This window comes from Lynx canadensis, chromosome A1, assembly GCF_007474595.2.
Source record: "Lynx canadensis isolate LIC74 chromosome A1, mLynCan4.pri.v2, whole genome shotgun sequence".
Taxonomy (NCBI): Eukaryota; Metazoa; Chordata; class Mammalia; order Carnivora; family Felidae; genus Lynx; species Lynx canadensis.
In genome coordinates, this window is record NC_044303.2 from 130703937 (window position 1) to 130711155 (window position 7219).

The 7219-nt window shown below is 39.3% G+C and overlaps 1 pseudogene; it reads left to right on the top strand.

Annotated features, from left to right (window-relative positions):
- Positions 1-3952: 3952 nt before the first annotated feature.
- Positions 3953-4625, top strand: LOC116738187 (annotated as a pseudogene).
- Positions 4626-7219: the final 2594 nt, after the last annotated feature.

The following is a 7219-nucleotide window of genomic DNA, read 5'->3' on the forward strand; positions in this document are numbered from 1 at the left end:
GGGAGACACAGAATCGGAAGCAGGCTCCAGGCTCTGAGCCATCAGCCCAGAGCCTGACACGGGGCTCGAACTCACGGACCGCGAGATCGTGACCTGGCTGAAGTCGGACGCTTAACCGACTGCGCCACCCAGGCGCCCCAACTACCTACTTTTTAAAATTTTTTTTTAAATATATGAAATTTATTGTCAAATTGGTTTCCATACAACACCCAGTGCTCATCCCAAAAGATGCCCTCTTCAATACCCATCACCCACCCGCCCCTCCCTCCCACCCCCCATCAGCCCTCAGTTTCTTCTCAATTTTTAAGAGTCTCTTATGCTTTGGCTCTCTTCTACTCTAACCTCTTTTTTTTTTTTCCTTCCCCTCCCCCATGGGTTTCTGTTAAGTTTCTCAGGATCCACATAAGAGTGAAACCATATGGTATCTGTCTTTCTCTGTATGGCTTATTTCACTTAGCATAACACTCTCCAGGTACTACCCGCTTTAGACACAGGGCCATGTTGCTGTTCCCCAAGTGCTTTTCCCTGTCCCCTAACTTAGGTTCATGATGAGTTTGCCTTTCTCTCAGCTGATTAGTCAGGCAAATTTATAGTCATTCTTTAAGGCCCAATTCTTATGTTACATCTTATTTGTTATCTTTTTTGGCTCATCCATCTGCCTACTTTCTTAATTAACCTCTCCTTCTGGGTTTTCATAACAATTTGTTACCATTTATCGCACTTTGTTTTATAGTTAATTATCAGCATTTCTCAAAATAGGCTTTAAGTTCCTTGAGGACAGAGCCCATATTTTATTCATCCCTGAACTATTTTTTAAAATTAAAATTATTTTTTTTATTTAGAGAGAGAAATAACATGTGCGGGAGAGGGAAGAAAGAGAGGGAAGAAAGAGGGGAAGAAAGAGAGAATCTCAAGCAAGCTCCATACTTAGCATGGAGTACGACATGGGGCTCCATCCCATGACTCTGGGATCATGACCTGAGCCCATGCTATAGTATCAAGAGTTGGAAGCTCATCCTACTGAGCTACTTCGGTGCCCCTTGTCTCTGAATTATTAGTACTGAGTGTAGTGCTGGGTACTTACTTGGTGCTAAATAAATTTGTATATCAATTTATAATAAATAATTGTTTAAAACCAAATTTTATCATATTTAATACAGTAAACCTGTAACATAGGTATTTCTGATCCCTCATTTACAGATAAACAAACTGAGCCCTAAAGAAGTAAAAATACTTTCCCATGGCCTGTTCAGCATGAGAGCCAGTACGTAAACCCAGGATCCCTATCTGTAAACCCTGATTTTAGTCCTCTGTACTGGACTGCACATAAGCAGAGGTATAATTGGAAATTTGGTACAGTGCCCAATTTTGATAAAACAAGCATTTCTGGTTACTACAACTTGTTAGATGTTGTTCATATTGAGGGATTATCAATGTCCAAAGTATTGTCCATCATTCCTAGTGTTTTCTGTATCTGAAGCACATAAATTCTACCATATTTATGTGTGGAGTAACAATAGACCCTGTATGGAATTGAATATAAATGATGTTTAAAAATTATTGATTGTATAATGGAATCTAGTCAAAGGAATTTTGCTGTGCTTAGTCATTTTCTCTTTCTATCCCCAGCCCTCACAATATGTTGCTGAGTATTGATGAAAAAAAAATGCACACAACTTGGTTGGTTCCTAGAATTAGTCCATACTGTTACTGGAGGGAGGTATGGAAAAGCTTTTCTTCTTCCAGATTCTTTCCTCTATGACCTGAAAATCCTCCCATTAAAGTCATTAGTAGCAGACCACAAACATGGACATTTCTTTTAGGAGGTCTTGGAGTATATCTCTTTGCATTGTCCACATTTACTTTTTGGAGTAGCTATTACTTGTCTTATCTACAGCTAATATAGGGTCTCACCTTTAATTATTAGCTCTGAATTAATCTAGACTGCTTAGTAAACAGATAGTCTTCAGCCTTGTTTGCTTTCCTTTCTTAATCCAGGTACTTAAAAGAACAGAGGACAAGTTGGCAGTTTAGAACTCTAATTTAGTAGAGATGGTCAAAGACCCCCAAGTTAATGGACCCTATTAAGGTCTACCTTTCCTTTCTGATAGTCCCAATATACCTCCAACATTGGTTACTAAGCCCTACATTGTCAAGTCTTCCCAACTCCTCACTCAAACATTCTGTTTTCTGTTGCCCACTTCACATTCTAGCAAAAACTGTTCCTTACTAATTTAAGAGCATCTAGCTTTAATACCATATAGATACACAGCTTTTGATGATTTTAACCTCTGAATTCTGATTCAACTTGTAATGGCAATGACTGATGTTTACTTAAGCACCAAGCACTTTAAGTACTTTAATGAAAGTAGTAGATCAATTGGAAATACAGCCTTGATTCTTTAATACTCTCCCAGTCTCACCCCTCTCTCAGGTATGCATATCTATTTTCCTACCAAGAAGTGAAGTTTATTTCTCCATCCCTTGAATCTAGGGCCTTACATTTTGCTTTGGACTACAGAATGTACTTGAGTTGGCAGTGTGCTGGTTCTGAGTGAAGGCCTCAAGGGTCCTTTCTCTTGGAGCTCCACCACTGTCATGTGAAGAAACCTGGACTAGCTGTTGGATGATGAGATCCATGTGGAAAAGAGGCCAAGTGTCCTCGCTAGGACCATCTTAGGCCAGATTATACCAGCTAACCCCCAAACTTGTAAGAGAGCTGCCTGTTCAATACACAACTAATTGTGGATGTAACAGTGAGCCCAGCTGACACTAACCAAAACACCCATATGTTCCATAGACTCCAAGAATTATGCATGGTTATTGTTTTAAGTCATTGGATTTTGGGTGGTTTGTTTCACAGCAATAGGAAATTACAGTCTAATGCTTTACTCAGCTATTTTACCTATGTTCATAAACCACTGACTATTTTCCACTAACCACAAAGATATTGGCACTCTCTACCTCCTATTTGGTGCCTGAGCTGGCATAGTAGGAACCACGCTTAGCCTTCTTTTTTTTTTTTTTTTTAAAACGTTTTTATTTATCATTGATAGACAGAGAGACACAGAGCGTGAGCGGGGGAGGGGCAGAGGGATGGGGAGACACTGAGTCCAAAGCAGGCTCCAGGCTCTGAGCTATCAACACAGAGCCCAACGCGGGGCTCGAACTCACCAACCGTGAGATCCTGACCTGAGCCGAAGTCAGTCGCTTAACCAACTGAGCCACCCAGGTGCCCCAGGAACCATCCTTAGCCTTTTAATTCGAGCTGAACTCAGCCAACCCTGCACTCTACTAGGAGATGATCAAATCTTTAATGTAATTGTCACTGTTCATGCATTAGTAATAATCTTCTTTGTGGTAATACCAATCATGATCGGGGGCTTTGGGAACTGATTGGTGCCATTAATAATTGGAGCATCTCATACAGCATTCCCTCAAATAAATAATACAAGCTTCTGACTTCTTCCCCCATCCTTCCTACTCTTACTTGCATCATCAATAGCAGAGGCCTGTGCAGGAACCAGATGAACTGTACATCCTCCTCTAGCAGGCAACCTAGCCCATGCAGAAGCATCTGTGGACCTCACCATTTTTTCCTTGCATCTTGCAGGTGTTTCTTTAATTTTAGGTGCTACTAACTTCATTACTACAATCATTAATGTAAAACCCCCTGCAATATCTCAATACCAGACACCCCTGTTTGTCTGATCTGGCCTAATTACTGCCGTCCTGTTACTCCTATCACTACCAGTGTTAGCAGTTGGAATTACTATATTACTGACAGACAAAAACCTAAATACTACTTTCTTCGATCCTGCTGGGGGAGGAGATCCCATCTATGTCAACACTTACTCTGATTCTTTGGACACCCAGAAATCTATATTCTAATTCTACCAAGTTGTGTAATAATTTCACATATTGTTACCAATAGGTGACAATATTCAGGCAAAAAAGGAACCCTTTGGTTATATGGGAATAATCTGGGCAATAATATCCATTGGTTTCCTAGGTTTCATTGTATGAGCCCATCATATGTTCACTGTGGGAATAGACGTCACAAAAGCATACTTTACATCAGCCATTATAATTATTGCCATCCCTACTGGGGTAAAAGTATTCAGCTGACTTGCCACCCTTCATGGAGGAAATATTAAATGATCCCCAATGTATTATGAGCCTTGGGCTTTATTTATTGCAGGGGGCCTAACAGGCATTGTACTAGCCAACTCTTCATTAGATATTGTTCTTCATTACACGTACTATGTAGCAGCACACTTCCATTACGTATTATCAATAGGGGCAGTGTTTGCTGTCACAGGAGGTTTTTGTTCACTGTTTTCCCCTATTCTCAGGATATACTCTTGATAATACCAGAGCAAAAAATCCACTTCACAGTTATATTTGTAGGCTTCAACATAACATGTTTCCCTCAACATTTCCTCGGATTATCCAGAATACCTCGACATTGCTCTGATTACCCAGATGCATACACAACTTGAAACACAGTCTCCTCAGTAAGCTCTTTGATTTCACTAATAGCAGTGATACTAATAATATTTATAGTATGAGAAACCTTTGCATCCAAACAAGGAGTAGCAACAGGAGAGGCTGAGGAAATTTAGGGTTAGCAACATTAAGTTCCTTATTCAACTTCTCAGCATAAGTGATAGGGTCAGGATTTGAGCCAAGATGGTCTTAACTAGAGTTTGAATACTTAAATATTATGTAACCCTATTCCCATTCAGGGACATATAATTTATAACTTAATTCATGGACTCATTACATCTTTAAGGGAAATAATTTAGTTCACCCTCCTTGATTTCTATTTGAGGAGATAGAGACCCAGAGTTTACTGATTTGTCCAAAGTTATAAAGTCACACCATAGTCTGAAGTTTTTTTTTTTTATTTCTCCTTAGTAACTCATAATTTATCTTTCTTGGTCAAGAGCATGTCTTTTTCTGTTGGGTAATTGCGAGTTTCTTGAGATTTTGTTCTTTGTCTATGTCTGCCTGGATATCCAGCACAGTGCTGAGCTCTTCAAGGGTTTAGAGCATATTTATTAACTGACTAATTGTTTGCGTGCTTGATTTTATTTGCTTCTTAAATCTTCATTACTTGGGTAGCAGGCAAAGTGGCCATGGCTAGCAATACCATAGCGGGGGAAGGCTGGCCAGCCAGCCAGTATGAAGGCTGTCTGCTCAGGCTTATATCCACATGGAAATTCTCATCCTCTGCAGTTTTTATATTTCTCTCCTAGGAGGTACAACATCTTTGTTTGCTGAATTAACTGGGCTGTATTTTGTCAATGTGCCTGATAAAGAAAAGTGCCCCCTCATTTGGGAGAAACTTCTTCTATGAGACTAGACTTAAGTTCCAGACTTTTGCATTCATATATTGCTTACTAAGCAACTGTCCTTTAAGCCCTGAGAAAATTTAAGCAAAAGTCATTTGGATAAGATCACGTAGCATCCAATTCAACCAAGTCTTTAAATTTTGGCTATTTCTATAAGCCAGGGAATTCAGCTATGAGATAGAATCAGTTAAACTGATGATATGAAAGGTAGACATGCTCTGGGGCAAAAGGCTTTAAATATCCATTTTTTTCCTATTTCTTGCTCTTATCCTTTGCAGAATAGCATGGCAAAGCAAAATTAGTGATTTTCTTTCTATCATACTGCACATCCTCCGTGAAATCTCACAGCAGACACTCGTAGTCATTCCACAGTGCCACTAAAGATTTTTGATATGCTTAGGGAAAAAGATTGTGCTTCCTTCACACTTGCTTCTTTCCCTTGATTTGCTCCTGTCTGCTCCTATATAATATATGTGGATTAATGACAGATTTTCTAGAGATTGGAGATGGATTTCTAGTCATATGATAAGGTAACAGCAGAGGCTGGTATAATTTTAGGCCAATTAAATGTAAAATGTAAAACTGCTATTTTGTTTTTAATTTTCTTGAGAAAAATTGGGGAACTATAAATCGCCTCATTAATCTGAAAATGTGATCATCTTTTAGAAATTAGGTTGTGTTTTTAACATTTGAGTGTCAAACATTCAACTTTTAAATTGTTAATATTTCAGGATAGTTTAGGAGAAAGTACTAGATTAAATAATAAGGTAGGGTGGGTGATCAAATTCCTTCTACTATCATTCTCTATAGACTTCACTTTCTTAAAAGCATCCTGTTTCCTTTACTGAGATGGGCTACTCTTTTTCTGCCTTTCATTGCTCTCTTGCCAACTGGAATCAGACCAAGGCTACGATAAGAGATCACACACTGGCTGACATCAAGAAGTAAAACCGAATCTCATTAAAATTCTCCTTCTCATTAAAGAAAAAAAATGGTGCGAATGTGGTTCTACTGTCTCTGTTTTGGGCAAACAAATATAAAAGTAGCATTCTCATTAGTCAGATGCATTTAACTTTTTCGAGGCACGTCAAATTCTGCAGCATACTGGGTTGTTAGAACTGTGTGTGTGTGTGTGTGTGCATGTGCCAGCATCTGTGGTGCTGAGAAGTCAACAGGGAAAGGGCAGAAAAAGGATTTCCTCCTGAATGCTGCTTTTTTGCCTCAGTGTTTCTCAGGTGATTGTAACTAGACAGGAAGCCCTGGTGTTGGCATTTCACCATCATCGTTCTACTGTAGAGGGATAGCAAAACTTGCTTTCACCTTTGGCTTTTCAGCTGCTGAGAAAAGGAATTATTTTTCTAAGAGATTACGCTAAAAAAAATGGTGACAAAACTGATGGGTGTTAAGTATCCATAATAAAAAAAAAGTAGAATTAGTCAAGCCACATATCCATTGAAATTTAATAAAAAATCTCCCTCTGTAAAATGTATAACTTTATCATTTTGGCATGGGAAATCAGAACATAAATACTCTATTTACCAGAGAAATGTTTTAAGGACCACTGAAAGCTTGTTGCATCCTCCTAACATGACCATTAACAGGCCTCAAGTCCTTTCTGGCTGTTGGCCAAAGACAGCAGTTCCTCATTCTTTGAGTTTCTCCATAGGGCAGTTCACAACGTGGCAGCTTGCCTTTCCCACAGTGTGGGAGAGGGAGGAGAGAGAGAGAGAGAGAGAGAGAGAGAGAGAGAGAGAGAAGTTGTGCCAGATGCCAGCCTCTTTGTAACCTAGTCTTAGAAGGAGTTTCTCATTACCTTTCTGTATTCTGTTCATTAGAAGGGAGCTGCTCACTTCTGCTCCCTC